This window comes from Schistocerca nitens, chromosome 8, assembly GCF_023898315.1.
Source record: "Schistocerca nitens isolate TAMUIC-IGC-003100 chromosome 8, iqSchNite1.1, whole genome shotgun sequence".
Classification (NCBI taxonomy): Eukaryota; Metazoa; Arthropoda; class Insecta; order Orthoptera; family Acrididae; genus Schistocerca; species Schistocerca nitens.
The window spans coordinates 450861804-450886796 of record NC_064621.1 but is presented as its reverse complement, the minus strand read 5'-3'; positions in this window follow the sequence as shown (position 1 = coordinate 450886796).

The following is a 24993-nucleotide window of genomic DNA, read 5'->3' as shown; positions in this document are numbered from 1 at the left end:
GCGAAGCATACACCTTACAACCTTCGAACTGAAAATGAATATATGTGAAGCTTCAAATAAATCCTCAGGGATCTGGTTTCTTCTCTCGTTGATCAATCATTCACTCTCCTCACTCACTCACCATTTGATCGCTCGCTCACTACCTCTCTCATTCAAGGGCTGCTCCTGCTCGTCAGTTTTGTTCATTTTCCTCCACTCTGTCCTTCAGAACGCTAAATTTCTAGTCATATCATCTTTGTCACTGGTGGTTTCAATTTTCAGTCTCACTTAAAGGAAGGTGGACACTACGTACCCGCTACAGATCAAAATCAATTAAGAGAGTATTTATGCGGGTTGCATACTCTAGAAATGGAGGTGCAGCTCTTACGACTTTGATAAACGCCTTCTTTCCTTCCCTCTACAGTTCCAGAAGTATGACAATTCGCAACTGCGACACTGCATTCGCTTCATACTCATTGGCATGTGCTCTCTTACCGAAGCTTCCAGGCTAGTCGTGACTTACTATGGAAGTTCAGCATACGCTCTTGCTGTTGCACAGTAGCAATGAAAAGACGAAATGACCGTTTTTTGTGATCAGATAGTCTTCAACGAAGCTGCGTTTTGCGAGACTGTGGAGGCTATTAGTCGAATATTAATTGAAGCAGAATACACAATTTTCAAATGTTTGCAATTAGAGGTGGAGAAGTTCCATGCTTCTGTGAAACGCTTCAGATGAAAAACACACAAATTTCGTCCAGTGCAAACAAAGTGATTGTATTCTTGTTTATTCTGCCCCTGGCATGTGAAAACGGACGTGCTGCATCAAATGAAAGTTGGGCGCAGACCAACGTCATTGTTATGGCCCTGTGATCAAAAAGCGCGCTATCTCTGTACCCTTGCGGTTGTGGGCTAATAGCGAGATGTGTAGGTTATTATTAATCTCTACAGATATGTCGAAGACTACTGTAAATTTGTTTTACTAGTTAATCACAATTTAGAAAATGTACTTCATGCTCGTGTCATATTTTCTGCTGGTCCAACGAGATATTCGGCTCTGTGGCCTGGGTCACAGCACGTGACACTAAAATACTTTAGAGCTGCGAGTTTAAATACAGTCAAGCTCTCGATAACACATGACAAAGTTGAGGACTTCGGTATGTTCCTTTCATTCACACACTGATTTCCCGCCTGGCCATTCACGTAGTTCAAGGAGTCTAGTCTAACATGACAAGTTCGTTGCAGGGCCCGCGTTTATCGTACTATCCGGTTTCCTTGTCCTGGCACACAGACTTGGTAACACATCGAGAATGTCCTTATGTCATCGTCATTATTAGTGATGTAGGCATTAAAAGATTTTCTGTAAAAGAAAAGGAAAATTAAATTTCAATGACATTCTATGAATACATATTGAAATGAACTCACAGTATTCTTCGAGATTCCGAGGTTACACTTGCTACCTTGTACACTCGCTCTCATTTCTGCGTAGGTCGGGTCCACTTGTACTCGACTAAAACCTTAGGTGACGAGTTTTCATTTAAATGGACTCTCAAGTCGTCCTTACTAGAGCACGGAGATAGCGAGTTCGGATATGACCCCAACAGAGTCGCTAGCGAGTTTACAGCGAGTATTCGCAGCTCGTTTCTGATCTCTAATAACCTGCCCTTCCAGGATTTTTAGAGGGTGGCGAAGTTTCAGACCTTGCATTGTAACCTCCCCACAAAAATAATGTTAAAAGATAATGGAAATGTGCCAAGCGTAACCTCGCCACAAAAAAAAAAAAAAAGAAAAATAAAAAATAAAAAATAAAAAAAAAATAAATGAATTTTTTTTTTAATATTGTGACCTCTGAACAAAATTGGCTCCCAATTATAGTCTGTGTGCAAAAATGCATTCACATTTAATGTTACCACAAAATTCTTTTCTCATTTAATGTCAAGTTCGAAACAGAAAAATTCCTAAACACCAAAATAATAAAAAAAATTTGTTACCTGATGAATTTTATAAGGACAGCAGCGCTGCCCTTCGGCCCTGTATTCTCAATAAAAAAAAGCAAAAATTCTTACCTCAATAAAACTGCAATTATATCTGCTCTTAATTAGTCATTTTTCGACACAGCTTCGTGCAATGCTGGCGTATTTTTTTTTTTTTTTTAATTCTTGGAAGCAATGATAATGCATTGGAAAAATTCTTTAAATTGAAATGAATGCTTTTCTTTAAAAGAGTTACTTTATATTATAAAAATTATTATTGCGGCATTTTTTTGAACAAATTAAATTACAGTTAACATACATTACTAAATATGCGCAAGGCTGCTTCTTTACCTTCTACAACAATACTCATTCTCCAGACTCCTGACCAGAGTCGCGAGCAGAGCACACAGCCGACGCATGCCGACTCCCGCCGACTCACGCACACTACACCAGACTACTACTGTCGACTCACGCAGACAAGCGCAGACTAGCGACAAGCAACAACTAACGACAAACTACTCTCTGGTCAGAGATTCTGTCATGCCTCGCCCATCGCCGGCGAAGCATACGTCTTACATAACCCTCCACTGGGGGCGGGGGGGGGGGGGGGGGGCAAAAATTTGGCAGCGATGGTGAGTCAATTGGACTTGCCATGAGCAACAAATTTTTCTTAATTAACTAACTTTACAATCACAGAATATATACACATATATAGGTGCAGAATATGAAATAAAATATAGTGCACATACACTGAGTACAGAACATATCAGGCAATGACAAAATATATACACAATGAGTACAAAACATATTAACAAATGGCAAAGGTGCGCACGCACTGTAAACCTCTTTAGCATTTTAACAACAAATAAACATAATGAGTACAAATCATATTGACAAATGACAAAAGTGCACACGCACTGTAGTTCAGAACATATCAGCAAATCACAAAAATGTATATGCAATGAATACAAATCATGTTAACAAAATGATGAAAGTGCACGCGCACTGTAGTACAGAACATATCTGGGAATCACAAAATGTATACGTAATGAGTACAAATGGCATAAAGTGCACACGCACTGTAAAACTCTCTAGCATTTTTACAACAAATAAACATATCAAGGAGTGAAATAAAGTGCACAAGCACTGTAGAAGTCTTTAGCATTTTTACATATCATGGAGTAAAATAAAGTGCACAGGCACTGTATAAGTCTTTAGCATTTTTACATAACGTATCATGAAGTGAAATAAAGTGCACACGCACTGTATAAGTCTTTATCATTTTACAAGAATTTAAACGCATTGTATAAGTGTTTACCATTTTACAAGAAGTAGGAAAGAAATGGGAAGGATTGCGTCATGGTTGTAGCACTTTAGGTTGCACGCAGTTGCACTGAAAGTCCATATCTTTCTATAGAAGCACAACACCAAGTGAGACAATCTGTAGTTCTTTTCATTGAAGTATTAATCAGTGTAGCCAAGACACTGAAATGCCCTAATAATATTCCATGCTATCATTTTGGTAGTACACTAGGTACACCAAACAGTGGGACCATAATAACATCTCCATCGCTCAAGGTGGCGGACAGCATGTCGTGTCAACACCACGTTTTGTAAAGTACACCAACGTAGAAATAGTGCAAAAACCAAAAATAGTGCTCCATGATCATGAGGATAGACAGGAGAAATGGATACTGCAGTAATTTCTGGTAATTAGGTCAGAAGCTGAAGGACGTTGTCACATTGTAGTCTTCATTGAGAATTACACTTGTCTAACAACTGATTTGAGTAATTGGTGGCACTCATCGCCCAGTTACTGAACATTTCTGTATCATGTATGTAGTATTACAGAATAATGTTCATAAATTATCTGAATATAGTAATTATTGGCAATCATTGCCCAGTTACAAACCATCAGAAGTCATCATTCAAAACATGTGGTAATGAATGGCATAATATTAACATAATTCACTTAATTATAGTAATCATTGGCATCATAGGTCATCTTATTACAGTAATCAGTGGCATTCATTGGCCAGTTACAAAGCATTTTTTTATGCATTATTCGGAAGTGATCATTCAAAATGAGTTAATTATTGGCATAGCATTTATGCATAATTAATCTAATTATAGTAATCATTAGCATCATAGGTCATCTTATTACAGTAATCAGTGGCATTCATTGGCCAGCTACAAAGCATTTTTTATGCCCTATTCCGAGTGATCATTGAAAATGAATTAATTATTGGCATAGAATTTATACATAATTTATCTAATTATAGTAATCATTGGCATCATAGGTCATCTTATTACAGTAATCAGTGGCATTCATTGGCCAGCTACAAAGCATTTTCTTTTTGATGCATTATTCAGAGATGATCATTCAAAATGAGAGTTAATTATTGGCATAGCATTTACACATAATTCATGTAATTATAGTAATCATTGGCATCATAGGTCATCTTATTACAGTAAACAGTGGAATTCATTGGCCAGCTACAAAGCTTTTTTTTTTTGTTGTGCAAGCTATTTATTGTATTGGGATCGATAATTAATTACTGGGGTATGAAAATATTTGCTTTTGACTTATTGCTGGAAATGAAGATGTGTAACGTCATTCGTCATGAGTCAGCTGTAGCAAGGTTATGAAACAAGTAGAGTATATGTGATCACATTCATAACTGACATAGGTTTAATGAACAATTGCATATAGCACATTAATTTCATGAATAATTTCTCCTGCAAAGTATACAAAATGGATTATTAAACTGAAAGAAGAAACGCATATTATGCTGAAAAGTAGTGAACTTCGAATTAACAGGTAGTGAAATGTGTATAAAAAATATATGTTCTCTAGCTGTCCTTTCCAAAACCTTCAGTCATCATACCACTCGATATAAGACATACTGTCAAAACGAACTGCAACAAATACTTAAATAACTACATAGCATCTCTTAACTAACAGTAAAAATATATACCTCATCATTATTTTCATCTGCAAACAAAATACTTCATTATCTAAATTATCACAACTCCATTATTATCATCACCTGTAAAGAAAAACTTCATTATCCATAGTAGCATATTCTTCATCATTATTCATCACCATTCATTATCATCTGCAAAAAAGTCACTTCATTATTCATTATACAACTATTCCTTATTTCTAGCATATCTCATCACTAAAACTGAGATACTCATTCTCCAGACTCCTGACCAGAGTCGCGAGCAGAGCACACAGCCGACGCATGCCGACTCCCGCCGACTCACGCACACTACACCAGACTACTACTGTCGACTCGCGCAGACAAGCGCAGACTAGCGACAAGCAACAACTAACGACAAACTACTCTCTGGTCAGAGATTCTGTCATGCCTCGCCCATCGCCGGCGAAGCATACGTCTTACATAACCCTCCACTGGGGGGGGGGGGGGGGGGGGGGGGCCAAAATTTGGCAGCGATGGTGAGTCAATTGGACTTGCCATGAGCAACAAATTTTTCTTAATTAACTAACTTTACAATCACAGAATATATACATATATATAGGTGCAGAATATGAAATAAAATATAGTGCACATACACTGAGTACAGAACATATCAGGCAATGACAAAATATATACACAATGAGTACAAAACATACTAACAAATGGCAAAGGTGCACACGCACTGTAAACCTCTTTAGCATTTTAACAACAAATAAACATAATGAGTACAAATCATATTGACAAATGACAAAAGTGCACACGCACTGTAGTTCAGAACATATCAGCAAATCACAAAAATGTATATGCAATGAATACAAATCATGTTAACAAAATGACGAAAGTGCACACGCACTGTAGTACAGAACATATCTGGGAATCACAAAATGTATACGTAATGAGTACAAATGGCATAAAGTGCACACGCACTGTAAAACTCTCTAGCATTTTTACAACAAATAAACGTATCAAGGAGTGAAATAAAGTGCACACGCACTGTAGAAGTCTTTAGCATTTTTACATATCATGGAGTAAAATAAAGTGCACAGGCACTGTATAGGTCTTTAGCATTTTTACATAACGTATCATGAAGTGAAATAAAGTGCACACGCACTGTATAAGTCTTTATCATTTTACAAGAATTTAAACGCATTTTATAAGAGTTTACCATTTTACAAGAACTAGGAAAGAATTGGGAAGGATTGCGTCATGGTTGTAGCACTTTAGGTTGCACGCAGTTGCACTGAAAGTCCATATCTTTCTATAGAAGCACAACACCAAGTGAGACAATCTGTAGTTCTTTTCATTGAAGTATTAATCAGTGTAGCCAAGACACTGAAATGCCCTAATAATATTCCATGCTATCATTTTGGTAGTACACTAGGTACACCAAACAGTGGGACCATAATAACATCTCCATCGCTCAAGGTGGCGGACAGCATGTCGTGTCAACACCACGTTTTGTAAAGTACACCAACGTAGAAATAGTGCAAAAACCAAAAATAGTGCTCCATGATCATGAGGATAGACAGGAGAAATGGATATTGCAGTAATTTCTGGTAATTAGGTCAGAAGCTGAAAGACATTGTCACATTGTAGTCTTCATAGAGAATTACACTAGTCTTACAACTGATTTGAGTAATTGGTGGCACTCATCGCCCAGTTACTGAACATTTCTGTATCATGTATGTAGTATTACAGACTAATGTTCATAAATTATCTGAATATAGTAATTATTGGCAATCATTGCCCAGTTACAAATCATCAGAAGTCATCATTCAAAACAGGAGGTAATGAATGGCATAGTATTAACATAATTCACTTAATTATAGTAATCATTGGCATCATAGGTCATCTTATTACAGTAATCATTGGCATTCATTGCCCAATTACAAAGCATTTTTTTATGCATTATTCAGAGTGATGATTGAAAATGAGTTAATTATTGGCATAGAATTTATACATAATTAATCTAATTATAGTAATCATTGGCATCATAGGTCATCTTATTACAGTAATCAATGGCATTCATTGGCCAGCTACAAAGCTTTTTCTTTTTGCTGCATTATTCAGAAATGATCATTCAAAATGAGAGTTAATTATTGGCATAGCATTTATACATAATTCATGTAATTATAGTAATCATTGGCATCACAGGTCATCTTATTACAGTAATCAGTGGAATTCATTGGCCAGCTACAAAGCATTTTTTTTTGTTGTGCAAGCAATTTATTGTATTGGGATCGATAATTAATTACTGGGGTATGAAAATATTTGCTTTTGACTTATTGCTGGAAATGAAGATGTGTAACGTCATTCGTCATGAGTCAGCTGTAGCAAGGTTATGAAACAAGTAGAGTATATGTGATCACATTCATAACTGACATACGTTTAATGAACAATTGCATATAGCACATTAATTTCATGAATAATTTCTCCTGCAAAATATACAAAATGGATTATTAAACTGAAAGAAGAAACGCATATTATGCTGAAAAGTAGTGAACTTCGAATTAACAGGTTGTGAAATGTGTATAAAAAATATATATGTTCTCTAGCTGTCCTTTCCAAAACCCTCAGTCATCATACCATGCGATATAAGACATACTGTCAAAACGAACTGCAACAAATACTTAAATAACTACATAGCATCTCTTAACTAACAGTAAAAATATAAACTTCATCATTATTTTCATCTGCAAAGAAAAAACATTACTATACATATTATCACAACTCCATTATTATCATCACCTGTAAAGAAAAACTTCATTATCCATAGTAGCATATTCTTCATCATTATTCATCACCATTCATTATCATCTGCAAAAAAGTCACTTTATTATTCATTATACAACTATTCCTTATTTCTAGCATATCTCATCACTAAAACTGAGATTTGTAGTTCTGTCTGACAGCCTGCATCAATCGCTTCGTATCCTGAAAGAAAAAATTAGTTAAGACTGCCTATCATACGATGCGTATAGTATATTCTTGTTAATGCTTGTTAATTCTGATCCATTTACTCATCGCCACGAGTATTTGCGTCTTCTTTCGTTCATTCCGAAGGTGAAATTCCCATTTCTGTTTAATTTATTTCTTTTAAACGTTATTTCTTTCTGAAAATGATGAACAAAGATTAATGTCTTGCATTTAATTCATATACCCATTAAATAAAAACTGGTTTCTAGTGATATAATTGAGCATACAGCATTGCATGACAGAAAACGTAATATGTCAAAAACATAGACAGTGTTCAGAGGCAAAAAATGTACACAGTGTATCACAATGTAGCAGCAAAAAAAAAGTAAAGTAGTCACGATGTTTAGCTATCATAAGGCAAAATGTTAAAGTCAACTGGTGTTTGTTATATCTTAAATATTTCATAGTGCATACAAACAAAACAGGAAAACAATCAGACATACATGAAAAATGGAAAATATGCACGGTCTTATGTGTAACGACAAGAAAAGCGAACTGCTAACCTTACCTTGCCGGGCACTTGCCAAGAAAAAAAAAATATGTTAATCATCAGTATGTGTTCATGTGAATATACTTGCTTAAGCGGTCATAAAAAAAAATTAGGAAATGGCATTACAGTGTGATAAATCATAAAGTATCTTCATTCAATAAAAGGTTTGATGTTGGATATGTGGTGGTTCCCTTTGGTTTTTCTGGTTCTCAAAGTTTCGACGTGTACTACATTGGGGTGAGGAATGCTGCGAATCCGATATGGACCTGTGTATAGAAGTTCAAATTTACTACACCTACCTTTTCCTCTATTGGATAAATAGTGTGTATTTACTAATATCTTCTGTCCAATGTGAAAGTCACGACATGTACAAACCTGTTTTTGCTGTCTTCTCCGGCGCTCTGCGGCACGTTTGGTGTTGTTCAGCGCAATGTCAATTATTTCATGGTGTCGTAGTCGACGAGATGTAGGAAAGGTTATTAATTCTTTAATTTTGTTAGGTGGTTCAACATTTTTCAGTATAACAGACAGAGATAGCATAGTAGATTCAATTGGTATGGAATTAATTACATCCTGGATTGAGAGTATGTATGTGTCCCAATCAATATGTTTTTTATGGCAGTATATTCTACACAGTTTACCAATTTCTTTCATTAATCGTTCACAAGGGTTCGAAGAAGTATGGTACCTGGACATATAGATCGGAGAAATTTTTCTAGCTCGTAACATACGTGTCCATGGGAATCGGACCAAAAATGTCTACAGCGGCCATATGTCTCAATTTAACACGTACAATGGGATGTAATGGAGGAATATGTGAAGTTGTGTCTGATTTAGCTTTCTGGCAGATTTTACATGACGCTAAAACTCGTCGAATACGTTTCTCCATGTTGGTAAAATAACAGTTCTGTCTCAGTATAAGAAAACATTTTTTGCCTCCGTAATGTGCGTAACTTAAATGAGTATACCAGATTAATTTTTTAACAAGTTCGTCAGGAATGCATAATAACCAATTGTTGCTGTCAGGATGAGAGCGACGAAACAGAATGTCATTGCGTACAGTGTAATGGTTTCTAATGGTAACATTATTCCAATCTTGCCAAAGGTGTTTAATTTCTTTCCATACGTTGTCTTTACTCTGCTCTTGTGCTATGTCTTGTAATGACGACGAAATGAAATTTTCAAATGCAACTTGTTGAATGTACATGACGCTGAAATTTGCTTTGCAGAAGTTGGTTGCGATGTCTTGCTGATTGTTGCTGAGAGAACGGGATAGTGCGTCTGCTACAATATTTTGTGTACCGGGAATGTGAACAATTGTAAAATTAAATTCCTGTAGATAAAGTTTCCATCTGCCTAGTGACATAATGCGACTTGCAAAAGCGATGTTTTTAATTACTGTGCAACCATCTTCTTCCATTTCCTGAAATATATGTACGCCTAAAGCGGTGTTAGAACTGTCGGTGGCAATGGAAAAATTTCTGGTAAGATCTGGGTGCGATAAAAGTGGTGCATTCAACAAGGCTTCTTTGAGGTTCACAAATTCAGAATATGCTTGCCTATCTCAAGACCAAATAGTGTTTTTACCTGTCAATTGACATAATCTAGGGGTGTCTAAAGCAGAGTAATGAATAAATTTACGAAAAAAGTTAATTAAACCCAAAAAACTGCGTAGTTGTTTCTTCGTCGTAGGAACAGTAATGTCACGTAAAGCTTGAAGTTTTTCCGGGTCAGGCGTAATGCCCTCTGCTGAAATTACATGTCCAAGAAATTTTATAGAAGTTTTACCAAAGTGCGATTTACTGAGATTAACTGTGAGTCCTTGTTCACGAAAAGTTTGCTACAGTCGTTCAAGAATCAGATTGTGTTCAGACCAGTTAGCTTCTGCAATAAGAATGTCGTCTACGTACGTTGTGATTCTGTCTTTAAGTTCTGTCAGAAGTATTGTATTCAAACCGCGAATAAAAGCTGCTGAAGAAATTGCTAAACCGAACGGTAATTTACAAAACTGATAACAGTCACGAAAACAGAGAAATGCTGTATACTTTCTGCAGTTCGGATGGGGTTGTATTTGCCAAAATCCGGATTTCAAATCTAATGTGGAATAAATAGCAGTACCATGAAATTTCTGTAGAAGTTCTTCTAGTGTCTGTGGGCGATCTGTTTCATTAATAATAATGTCATTGATGTGACGCGAATCAAGTACGAGGCGAAGTGAATCATCCTTTTTCTTAACAATATGAAGCGGGTTTATGTACGGACCAACTGCCGGTTCAATAATTCCTTGGTCAAGCATAACTTGCAATTCTTTCTTAAATTGTTCTCTGTGAATATATGGAAGGGATAATGTTTGGCCTTAAATGTGTCGTGCTGTTTAACTTGAAATTCATACATAAAACCGGACATAGTACCAGGAACGTTGTCAAAAACTGGAGCTTGCTGTAAAAGAAATTTGTGTAGTTGCGTGCGTTCGTCGTCTGTATTTGCACTGCTCTGTTTAACTTTATCAGAAATCGTCTGTATAACGTCATAGTCGTCTTCGTCTGGAGTATTATAGTTGTGTACGTACGTATCTGTGAACAATGTGGAATTACAGTCTATGTTACGTGATGCGGAAATGACCTCTGTACGATTAATTGTTTGTTCTTCTGCAGATAAAGAGTGCTGAAATTCTAAAGCTAGTTGTACATTTTCATCCTTGAACATTAAATAGGAATTTCGAAAGTCAATAATGGCATCGTGTTGTACCAGAAAATTCGTACCTAAAATAATGTCTGTCGTCAATAACGGAATAATCCAAAAATTTGAGTGAAACGTATGACCTGCAATACAAAATGATAAATGTGTCTGTAATTTTACATCTACTCCTTTACTCGATACTGCTCCTTTTACTTTCGTTTTGCCTAATGGTAACGTAGGATATGTATTCTCTTTGTTACACTCGTTTGAAAGTTTCTTCATTTATAACGGACATACGTGATCCAGAATGGATTACTGCTGAAAATTTCGATGATCCAATTTTAACTTCGATGACAGGGTGTGAAATGGTTTTTTGAACAACTGGTCTTTCCTGCAAAAGAGTGTCTCGGATGTCGTCAAAAGTAATAACACTTTCGTGAACAAGATTCTGCGTGTCAAAAGTAGTGCTTGCGTTGCTGGAAGATGCGACCTATACAGCATCTAGTCAAATTCTATCTGACGTGCTATTATTCTCAGGAGGATGCTGCGGCATTTCAACTATTTGAACTGTTCTGTTATTTCCTTCCTGACGTATTACGTTCTGGATGATACCTACTGTCTGGTTCATTCATGATAATATGTTGTTGCTGATGTTCTTGCTGCTGATAAGACCGACTGTTATTAAACGTACGCTGAAAATTGTGCTCATTATTTTTACGTCTGTCATGATAGTCATTTCTATACGGTGAATTGCGATACGAACTGAAATAGTGTGTTTTCTGTACATATTGATTTCCTTGTTGTTGTGTGTTACTATTTGTTGGAGCTGACGCTATAAGCGTACGCGGCGAAACATAATAAAGCTTGGTTGACCTTGTGCATTACGTTGTTGGTTAGGTATCGTAACCGGTTGGTTTTGTTGTTGTTGTTGTTGTTGTTGTTGTTGTTGTTGTTACCAAAATGTGGTTCCTGTTGCTGATAATTTTGACGACACTGATAATTAAAATTTTGCGTTATTAAAATTCTGGTGGTTGTCGTTCCTGAAGCGTCTATTAGCTTTGCTATTGAAATTGCGTGGCTGGTCGTAATTGCTGTATGTTTGTTGACCTTGGTTATAATATGAACAAATTTTGTTTATAAACGAATTATCCGATTGCTGCACTTCCAAAAGCTGTAACAGATCTCTGAATGCCGAAATATTTTCCTTCTGCTGACCCGTTAAAAGTGACACTCTTAATGACCGTGGTAATTTAGAAATGCATAATTGAATAAGTGCAGATTCACTGTATGGTTCACTTAAGTACTGGTTTTGTTGGACCAAGTGCTCAAAAAATTGCGTGACACTGGGAAAATTTGAGCTCTCACAATTCGGTAAACTAATTAATTGATCCTTGATTGAGCGCTATGTCATCTTCGACCAATACGCTGACAGAAAAGCATTCTGAAATTCTTCTACCGAATGGCATTGCCTCGCGATCGGTCTCATATGAGTTGCCGGTTCGCCTTCCAAAAAACTGCAAATAAATTCAAGTTTGTGCGTTACAGGCCAAGTCGGTGGAAAAGCAAAGCTAAATTGTTGTATCCAATACAATGGGTGAATATGTGTTCTGTCATTTTTAAATACTTTAAATTTTCTCACTGATAGAAAATGTTTGTAATCAAAATTATCGTCTCAGTATGTCTGAACAGGATCAGGATTGTATGAGAATCTATTTATCTCTGACTGTTCGGAATCTAAGTCACGTACTCTCTGTAAATTACCTAAATTATACTGGCTGTGTGAGTGTGAGAAATGTTCGAAATGTGCCGTCTGCTGTGACGTGTTACTAACTGAAATATTTTTTATCTCTGTCACTTCTTGCTGTAAAGTTGACAATTTTCTACGTAATGTATTATTGGACGAATCTATCTCATTGATTGTCTGCTGTAGATTTTGGAATTCAGGCGTTTGATTAAACGAAATCGCTGAAGTATAGTCTGATTTGCTGTCATTATTACTTTCGATAACATCAATACGACTGGCCAATTCATCATATTTTTCAGTCAGTATTTTTACTTGATCATCCTTTATAGTTGTCATAAGCATTAATCTGTTTTTGTATTTTACGTGTGGTTTCGTTCAATTTTTTAACGTCAGCTTTGGTGACATCGGAATCCTGTGTTAGTTCTAATTGTTCGAGTCTGTCGGTCACTGTTTGAAGATCTACTGTGTGTGTATCTTTTTTTGTTTTAAGATCGGAAATTTAATCACGCAATTCGGTGTTCAACTGTTTGATAGTGTTAATTTCGTCTGATACTGTAGCAATATTGTTGTCTACGTATGTTTTTGCTTTCGCAAACAATTTACGTTTATCTTCCTGTCTCTGTGCGGTAATTGTTTCCATGACTTGTCGCTTTACTTTATTTTGTTCCTGTATAAATTTACGGAAACGCGTTTCACTGTTTTGCAGGTGATGATTAAAACGTTCGTCAATTTGACTGTTCTATTGGTCAATTTTCGCGTGTACTTTTCCATCCAGTGTACGCGAAAGTTCTGCTGACATTAATTTAAACTCGTCGCGTAACTGTGTTGCGTTTTCAGAGCATTGTTTACCGACTGCACTAATTTCGCCTCTAAGTGATTCTGTTGTAGCTGTTTGCATATCCCTTAATTCTTGAGCAACAGATCTACTTTCTTCACTACTTTTCCTAGCACAAGCCTCAATTTCCTCACGTAATTGTTCTTTAGTATCATGACACTGCGCGGCAACGGCTGTAATCTGTTCACTAAGAGGTCTGGGATTGTTGTCTAATTTTTCATTCAACTGTTTGGAATTGTTGTCTAGTTTTTCATTAAGCTGTTGTTTGAGATTTTCATTATTTTCATTAAGTTGCTTGAAGTTGTTGTCTTGTTTTTCATTAATTTCATTAATTTGTTGTTTGAGACTATCACTAAGTTGTTTGTGATTGTTGTCTTGTCTTTCATTCTGTTGTTTGTTCTGTTCACTAAGTTGTTTGAAGTTGTCATCTTGTTTTTTATTATGTTCATTCATTTGTAGCAACAATGCCATAATTTGATCCAAGCTAAAATTAGCAACTCTATTCTCTGTGCTGTGTGATGGTGTATCTGCAATTGTCACGTTTTGTGTATGCATTTGGATATTCTGTGATTCTTGAAAATGTTTGCTAATCGGATGTGCACTGTTAGTCACTACCTTGGAATCAAATAAATCTGTCCTACTTTGAGTATACTGTTCATTTTCATTGGAAACAATTATTTGTTCACTACGTAAATTTTGCAAATCGGGTGTGTCGAACTGGGCAGCGTTCATTGTAACAGAACGTCCCGCATCATCAATTGTCGTTAAATTAACAAAGGACACAACTGAATTCGTTTGTTCATCATTAGGATAAAAATCATTACAAGTGGTCGGTACGCACTGATTGTCAGTGAATGGAGGATTGTCATCATTACACTGAGTGTCGCAAATACTATCAGTCAAATTATTCGAGTCGGCTACTTCATTCATTACACATCACGATGTACTGTTAACAGTTTTTAGCGGCATTTTTACACAAATCAAAATTATTCACAAATGAAACAAAGACAATGCAAAATTCAACAAACAAGATTACAACAAAGAGCAACCAATTGCCGATGATCTGTGGAAGAAAGAGTGACAAATTAGTAAATCCGTTGCGCCAGATGCAAACTACATTTAAGTAAATAAGAACAGATATATGACTACTTCTCAGATGATTCACAAAGAAATACATCCTGGCAGGGTCGCCAAGTGTAACCTCCACACAAAAATAATGTTAAATGATAATGGAAATGTGCCAAGCGTAACCTCGCCACTAAAAAAAAAAAAATTAAATGATTTTTTTTTTTTAATTGTGACCTCTGAACAAAATTGGCTCCCATTTATAGTCTGTGTGACAAAACGCATTCACATTTAATGTTACCACAAAATTCTTTTCTCATTTAATGTCAAGTTCGAAACAGAAAAATTCCTAAACACCAAAATAATAAAAAAATTTTGTTACCTGATGAATTTTATAAGGACAGCAGCGCTGCCCTTCGGCCCTGTATTCTCAATAAAAAAAAGCAAAAATTCTTACCTCAATAAAACTGCAATTATATCTGCTCTTAATTAGTCATTTTTCGACACAGCTTCGTGCAATGCTGGCGTATATATAATTTTTTTTTTTTTTTTTGATTCTTGGAAGCAATGATAATGCATTGGAAAACATTCTTTAAATTGAAATGAATGCTTTTCTTTAAAAGAGTTACTTTATATTATAAAAATCATTATTGAGGCATTTTTTTGAACAAATTAAGTTACAATTAACATACATTATTAAATATCCGCAAGGCTGCTTCTTTACCTTCTACAACAATACTCATTCTCCAGACTCCTGACCAGAGTCGCGAGCAGAGCACACAGCCGACGCATGCCGACTCCCGCCGACTCACGCACACTACACCAGACTACTACTGTCGACTCGCGCAGACAAGCGCAGACTAGCGACAAGCAACAACTAACGACAAACTACTCTCTGGTCAGAGATTCTGTCATGCCTCGCCCATCGCCGGCGAAGCATACGTCTTACAGCATGTCAAAAAGTCGTCGTTATGGCTGGCGTGTGACATAGGAACTCCAGCATTACTCTCAGCCCCGCGGGGTAGCTGCGCGCCTTGCCACGGTCCGTGCAGCTCCCCCCGTCCGAGGTTCGAGTCCTCCTTCGGACATGGGAGTGTGTGTTGTCCATAGCGTAAGTTAATTTAAGTTAGATTAAATAGCGTGTAGGCGTAGGGACCGATGACCACTGCGGTTTAGATCCATAGGACCTCACCACCACAGAACAAATTACTCTCAGGTACTGTACAATTCCCCAGTGCTTGATTTCGCGTTAACACCACAAAACTGCCTCAAGCGTTACTCTTCATTCCTGAGTTGTCGTGACAACTACAGTCAAACGACATTCACGTGTGTTTTTCCTGAGAATGACCCGAAGCAATTGCTCAAGCGTCCCAAGGTATTTGGGGCTGTGCGGTGACTCCCTACTGTCAGGCACTCTTTAAACAGGACAAACCTCTGAAGGCGAAGCACACTTTTTATTTAAACCTTACCTGCCTGTCTTTCTAAAAGTCGCACTATCCTGGTGAGCCTTAAGTGGAGCCCTTTTGCTCTGAGTGCCCCGTGGAAACGCATTACACTATATGGAATGTTTGATTGTTGAACACAAAAACGAATACGTTTTACTATATTTTAGGGATGGAAGTCCTATAGGCAGGAGAAGGTGACAGAAAGTGAATTTTGGACAAGTGCAGTGAAGAAATCACCGTAGGATAGGAACAACAGTGTGCAATACTTATTGCGTAGTTAGAAAGTAAGTATGATTACCGTGGCGACGTTAGGGCAAGGAACATAACCGTTCACAACTACAGGACGCTGTGGGAAGACCGTCACAAATTTTAATGAGGTAACAGAGTTTATATATTGGGCGATACATAGAAGTCCAAACCGTACTGTCAACGTAGGTACAATTTTATTTCAATAAGAAATGTTCAAATGGGCAGAATGTAAGAACATATGTCAAAAGATGATGAGAAGAAGCAAGGTCATTTTCTTATTTTACACTTGTATAAAATTTATATTTTTTCTCTTCTAAGAGAGATTGTTACATAAACAATGTGTGAGTAGACATCATTAAGCAAATAAATTTTAGACAAGTGGACAAAAATTAAGGATAACGTTTATACACTGATTCACGTGATCTACAAATTTTGCTTGTGTAGTTTCGATGCACAGAACTTTATACACATACCCAAATCATATGTCTGAAATGCTAAGTCCATGACAGATACACAGTCATGTTTATTTTTAATCATGTACGTAAGATTTTATGGAATATAATTAATGTATGGTGCAGTGCTACTAAGACAGCAAGGAAGATTAATTTTGCCGTCACCCTTACCACAGTATGTATGGATACAGCAGCAAAAGTAGGAGCATTCTCCTATTGATTGTGATTTTATTTTATTGAACCACTTCACGTTGGCGTGTTTTTTTTTTATTATTGTGCTGTTTGTTTCTCTCTTCAGTTAACACTGTATGGAACAGATGACTTAAACGTTTTGAAGTCTACGTATTTCTTAACTACTTTGCTTAACTACGCAACCCCTGGCTATTGACAAATTCTAAGCTGAATAAAAGTAATGAATAGTTATCTGACTGCGGTACCATTACCACAGTAGAATTAGAGACGTATATGTAAACCACGAGCATGGTAAATTAAATGGGCCGCTCATTACATTATCCATGTGTCGTAAACTGTAATTTTGCAATAGGAAGCTATTTAGTGACTATATGACGTCGACTGGATTACGAAGGGGGAATTCAGTGATTATCGAAAGAGGTATTTGACTTATCGTACGCCATATTGGCCACTGACTTGGTCTCGCAGCAGGCCAGGCAAAGAACCGCTAAAGCCTGATTGGAAAGCTAAGCATGTCACTCCCTATCCTGCTGAATGGGTACTTGTTTAGCGTTCATTTAAAATTTTTTTCTTTTAGATACTTAGTGAAATTATTCTGTTTTATATGGAATACATTGAATGATGGCGAGTGCATACAAATATAAATTATTGAATTAATGCGTGACTGAGGACTGGATAAAAAACTGGAGTTATCCTGTAGCTTGTTGTAACTGCAAATGGTGTGCTTACTTTGTGTTATAGTTAGCAAAACTTTATATGAACTGACTGGGCACTGCAACTCCCAATACCAATAAAGAAGTACAGTCACTGTGAAATGCATTCACCCCTTAGGCACTGAATCCTCTGGTCCTGTTCAAAAATGATAACTTTTGTCCCTGTGCACATAACAAATAAATTAAATTGTCTTACCACTAAGGCAGCAACGGTGGAACGAGATGTATTCTGGTCTTTCATAAAAAAAATAAAAATATGTTAGCTACAGGCTCAGCTTTGTGCAACGCTGGCCGTAATACTTTGAATTGCACATTAAATTCTTTTGTCTAATAAATGAAAACATTTAAGAAAAATCCAATGTCTTTGAAAAACCTATGACATGGAGAGGGGAGCGGTACTGATTGTGGTGAATTACTCATACTGATTTCTTAGTAAAATTGTATTCCTAGTTAAGTTTAGCTTTCCAAAACATCTAACAACTTAAATTACATTACTCACTAAATTACATCATTTTTACTAATTGATTTATAAAGAATGAGATTTATGCAGCAAGTATTACGTAACCTCACTAAAAAGGCATAAATACAAATCATCAAATTACATGTACCTGTGTTAATAAACCTTACAAAGATTATAAAAGATTACAAGCCTTTTCATCAAATCAGTTTACCTGCATTCTAGGGTTACTCAGCAATTACAAATTATCAGCCAACTTATCTACAGTAACGCGCTGGCAAACTGAGAGTCATATATATTTAAATCTTTACCTTGCTTGCGAGAAGACTTCTGCTTACTTGTTCTCTTAGTTCCTACGTTAATTTAATACTTGGTGGCTTCACAAATCACACCACAAAACTGCCTCCTCCATACTCTTTCGCTCACAAACAGCTACCCACTGCTGTGCGCCAAGCGCTCTCTCGCTCCAACACTACAGTCTCAGGCCAGAAGCAGTACCTTTGGCTCTGCAGTCGTGCACAGTCAGCGACCCGCATTATAAAGCCTATCAGACACAGAAATAGCTTATAATATGTTTCATTTTAGTTTACATTAATATTATTATCATATTCGGGTGCCACATAAACGTGTGCCCCAGTAGACTCCTTTCACTTGTATGCTGGGAAAATCTAACTCCTAAGCACTATATTCGCTATGGTTGCTAACTCCTCCTGTAGTAACAAAACTCAACGTGCAACTAAAGCTCCAGGAGATCAGCAGTTGATTCCTTTACATCATGCAAGCAATACTGCGAAAGAGCTGAAAAGGTCAGCGATTTTGACACTACAAAACAAAGAAACCCAGGAAAGGAACGTACCAGGTAAACAGGACGAGTATTGTCAAAAACTGTTGCATATTATATTGTACTTACGAATGATAAGAAAGAGACACACATGGTAGAATGAGCAGCCTAGGAAGAAATAGGAGATTCGTTTAGGAGACAAGGATGACGCCCAAGTTGTACTGATGGGAAGTTGCAGGATACAAATCCCTTCTTCCACCATCGCTATATTCAGCTAATTTCAGCTATTACGAGAGGTTGGTGACAGAACATCAATGGCCGAGCCGACAGCGGTCAGTAAACTGTCGGTGGCAAACTACGTATGTACTGTATTAGGGTGCTTGAAAGCCCATTCCACCTCAGTTCTTTTAAAAGAACCGATCGCCACAAAGTGGCTTTTGTAAGGGATGTCATTTCGGGCTACATAGTTGTTTGCATTTCATTTATGACACTGCCTAACAACTGAAGAAGGGAGTTGGGATTTTTTTTTTGTCGACTTCATTACAGTTGTCCTTCACGTGGATGTCTGTTTCAAGAGATGTTAGATTTTTGGAAGCCAGAACACAAGATGAAGACCCCCTCCTTTGAATGTGAATCATTTCAATTTAACGTACGGGCAAAACAGCCAAAGGTCACGTAGTATTTGATTTATCATCTAATTTTGTTCGTTGGGTAAAACTCACAACTCTTTGTGTTGACGATGCTGCCAAGACGTTCTTTAGGCCTCTAATGTGTTACCATCAAGTCAATGAATATCTCAGAATAATCGCTTCTGAGTAGTCAAAAACCTTTTTAACCAATAAATTAAACAATACGCTATCTGTGACGGTTTTGTGTGTACGTTAATGACAATGGCCACTGTGTCCGCTGCAGAACAATGATTCAGTCTGCTGTGCTTATTTAAATTTAGGTATAATCACGAAAAACTAAATATCATCATCTGTATTAAATCAATATCTGTAGTCTTTAGTAAACCGGTAATGTATACATTTACAACGGCAGAACTACATTTTGTAAAAAGAACATAACCAGTTGTAGTTAATGCTGGAAGAAATGTATTCCTATAACGAATCTGGGCATACAGATATAGTCTCAGCACAGCACCAAGATAACGAATTGTTGATTTAGACACGAAATAATTTTACGTTTTAGAAAAATTGGCTCTTTGTCGCGTTTATACTAGATTGTGGATAATTCAAATCTCCTGAGTTTAAGTAATTACTAACTTTCACGATGCATGTTAATCGTAACGCAATTACATACGAGGGGTGTTTGAAAAGTCTGTGCAAAAATAAAAACTACTTACGTGTTTGGGGTTAACCTTTTTTTTTTTATTTTTCGACATAGTCTCCTTTTTGAATTATACACTTCGTCCAACGCTGATCTAATCTCTTGATACCTTCCGAATTATAGGAATTGTACAAGTCTGTAAAATAGCTATTAGTTGCTGCAAACACCTCCTCGTTTGAACAAAATCTTTGTCCTGCCAGCCATTTCTTCAAATTGAGGAAGAAATAGTAGTCCGAGGGAGCCAACTCTGGAGAATAGGGGGGATGTAAAAAGAGTTGGAATCCTATTTCCAATAATTTTGCGACCACAACAGCTGAGGTGTGTGCTGGTGCATTGTCGTGATGGAAAAGAGCATTTTGTGGTCCAATCGCCGGCGATTGTCTTGCAGCTCTGTTTTCAAACGGTCCAATAACGATGAATAAAATGCACCTGTAGTAGTTTTACCCTTTTCCAGATAGTCGATGAAGATTATTCCTTGCGAATCCCAGGAGACAGTCGCCATAACCTTTCCGGCCGAAGGAATGGTCTTCGCCTTTTTTGGTGCCGATTCTCCCTTGGTAACCCATTGTTTATATTGTTGTTTGGTCTCAGGATTATAGTAATGTATCTATGTTTCATCCACAGTGACGAAGCGACGCTTAGAGTCCTGCGGATTCTTCCTGAACAGCTGCAAACCATCCTTGCCACACTTCACACAATTCCGTTTTTGGTCAAGCGTGAGCAATCGCGGAACCCATCTTGCGGATAGCATTTTCATGTCCAAATGTTTATGCAAAATATTATGTACCCGTTCATTCAAGATCCACAGCATTAGGAATCTCACGCGCCGCAACCCTTCTGTCATCCATCACCATATCACGGATTTTATCAATGATTTCTGGAGTCGTAACCTCCACAGGGCGTCCAGAACGTTCAGCATCACTTGGTGCCCATGTGGCCACACCAAAAATTTTGAAACCTCTTATAAACTGTTCTAATCGAAAGTGCAGAGCCACCGTAATGTTTATCAAGCTCCTCTTTAGTCTCCTGAGGCGTTTTACCTTTCATAATGCAATGTTTAATCACCACACGAAATTCTTTTTCGTCCATTTTTTGACAATCACTCCGCTTCCTTGATTCACACGAATGCCAAACACAAAGAAATAGACTAATATGGCTCAAACTTGGTGTGCGTTCTTTCCAAAAATGCAACTAACTAAACATGACCTCGATACGCACCGGTACTGCCATCTCTCAGACTTTTCACGGCCTTTCCAAACGCCCCTCGCACTTTGAGCTGTCGTTTCCATAGTGACACAGCAAGTGATAAGGGATAGCACTACTGAATGTCTTTACAATTTCACCTTCGCAACTGGATTCACTGAAGACATTGCTATCCTCAGTGAAAATGAAGAATAATTTTACGATGTGCTGAATGAAATGAAGAGTCTAATAAGTGCAGAATATGTATGAGTAATGAGAAGTGGCAGAAATGAGAACAGGGAGAAACTTAACATCGCATTAGTGATCATAGAGTAGATGAAATTAAAGAATTCTGCTTCTGGGCAGCAAATTAACCCATGACGGATGGAGCAGGGAGGACATAAAAAGAAGACTAGCACTGGCGAAAAGAGCGATCTTGGCCAATAGAAGTCAATTGTATCAAACATAGGCCTTAATTTACGGAAGAAATTTCTGAGAATGTACATTTGCAGCACAGAAGTGTATTTTAGTGAAACATGGATTGTGGGAAAACCGGAACAGAAGAGAATGGAAGCATTTGAGACATGGTGCTACAGAAGAACGTTGAAAAATAGGTGGACTGAGAAGGTAAAGAATGAGCTGGTTTTTCACAGAACCGGTGAGGAAAAGAATGTATGGAAAACACAGAGAAGAAGAAGGAACCAGATAGCAGGACATCTGTTAAGACATCAGGAATAACTTCCAAGGTACTACAGGGAGTTGTAGAGGGTAAAATGCTACTGTGAGATGAAATGGTTAGCACAGGAGAGGAACTGCTGGGAGGCTGCATCAAACCAGCCAGAAAACTGATAGCTGAAAAAAAAGACAAAATCCATCAAAACAAAGCAGGATAGTGGGAGGTTCCTACCCCATTCTGTGGCATTTAATAGTCAGGCCTACTAGATGAGTGACTTGCAGAGCGAGTTCAATTATTATCCGCACATCAGAAATATTTTCATGATTATCATATCCACTGCAACTATGCTTGGAATATGAGCCTTAGTGCCTATCAGTTACGCTATAATTTATTCTCGTCCTTACTTTTTTAATGCAACGGAATGGATAACGCATGTGACTAATAGATAGTGCACATTTCTAATGGACTCACTCCACTCTGGCAAGACCACATTTCCTTCCTGTGGTATATACTTCATCCAAAAGAAGTAAATGGAGGTTGTGGTAAAATACCTCAACAAAATGGCTACCCACAACTCAATAATCAAGACCACTATTTGTTTCATAAATCTCCTCTTTTATTACAATAAACTCTTTCACGTTATTGTTGACAAATTCTTTGCATTACACTTAAACACAATAGTTAAACAAGTGATTTTCCTCCCAATGCGCATGACATAACATAAGCATTTCACTATTATATGGTCTCGTAATTTTTCTGTCTATTGCTACTGTGCACTTTCTGGATTGGTAAGGAATCTTTCGCTACTTCATTCTCTCCCACACTCTCTTAACCTCATTCTTTAGCAACATAACGAATTTACTGACTTTCGTCCTGCACTAGGAGAAATTATGCTTGACCCACTAAATTCGCTACTGTCTCATGCAAATGACACAGAGTAAATACACATAATAAATCACACTGACAGTTAAAACACATCTAAAAAACGAAGTGTTTTGTTTTCTACTTGTTCTGCTTTCCCACATCAAACAATAGTCATCCCAGATGCACACGTCACTGACCCACGTAATGATTTTCCTACCACAAACTCTGGAGGATTTATGCACATCTCCCTGTGCAATGCAACCCACATGGTGTTGCCGGGTAGATGGCTGACTCACCTTAATTCACTCTCAGAGTATCTGAATATCATGCTGGGGTCACACGAATGTATCTCATAATAGAAGTTTTGGTATCTTATTTATCTCACACACTGATCCTCAACTGAATGCTAATACAAGCATTCCTAATTTTTTTTGTTGTCTCAAAGTCAAGTTGAGACTCACACTGTACTCACGACGTGGAAGTGCTTGTCTCTAATTCAAGTTCTGCACACGTGAATCTTAATTATTTTCAACTTAGATTTAAACACGCAAGTATTTCATCTTAATACTACCACACTCTAGTATTTCGTCTTATGATTACAACACGTGGTTTATTTGTCACTTCCCAAGAATTCTATGTTCCCCATGATTTTTAGCTGCCTATCTTTTTCTGAACAATTTACGTCAGCCTTCTACCAAAAGTTTCGGAAAAGAGAAATTATTAGTTCATCTACTCCTACATATTCTAGATGTATACCATTTTCATTTAACTTTGTTTTTCTGGAGCACACATAGAGCACATCTACACAGGAACCAGCGACAGAGTGCTGAAACATAGCCGTTCATCCCATCATCGCGAGCTTCCGCAGAAGTGGGGAGGGACCTTGCCACCATATTGGTCAGCCACATTCCAGGCACTCTGGTGCGCCGGCCGGAGTGGCCGAGCGGTTATAGGCCCTACACTCTGGAACCGCGTGACCGATACGGTCGCAGGTTCGAATCCTGCCTCGGCCATGGATATGTGTGATGTCCTTAGGTTGGTCACGTTTAAGTAGTTCTAAGTTCTAGGGGACTAATGACCTCAGAAGTTAAGTCCCTTAGTGCTCAGAGCCATTTGAACCAAACTGGATTCACGGATCTATTTGAAGGAAGTGCACGTATGAATAATTAAACATACAAATTGCCCTTCTTTCTCACATTGGTAACTGGCTTCGGTGTATTAAATAAAATGGTATTATTCTACAAAAACGCTGTTCTGAGAAGAACAACAAAGTATGTTGTTGTACATCTTTTCTATGTCGGGCAGTACTGTACCCCTTCAATGGAAATGATTTGAAAGTCACAGTGTACTCAAAGCTCTATAAATATTTGTATTTCTACGTACACAGAACTAGTGTGGACGTACCATGGGGATTTCATGTACAGTTATGTGTGCTCACTGCGTATCTTAGTTATCTCTTCTGGCGTTGCAATATCATAAAAGTGTAAGTGACATTTATTATTCCATCGGATACATCGGTTGTGTTGTTGTAGTCAGCGGCTAGGAGTGTGGCGAGGGTGCTGAGCTCAGCATGCGGACATGGTCAGCAAGGCTAGCTCACAGCGGTAAGCAGGCTGCAACGAGACAGTGTCCTGTCGTCACCATTGTGACCACTACGGTGGCCAGGAAGCGGAGCGTCAGAGCCCAGGTCGGGGCGGGCGCCAGCTGGGTCCTCCTCTGCAGCAGCCGGCCGCTGTGGATGGCCCGGACGCGCAGCTCGCAGCACGGAACACGCTAGCACAGAGTGACGAAACAAAGACCCCACATAGCCTGCAGTGAGAGTGTCTCGCTGCGGCAGAGACTGCCCACACAGGGCAACGCAGCAGCAGCAGTAGACTGAACGCGCACAAGGCAAGCTGCAGCTCGGCAGCTATTCAGGTGTAGGTAGGAAC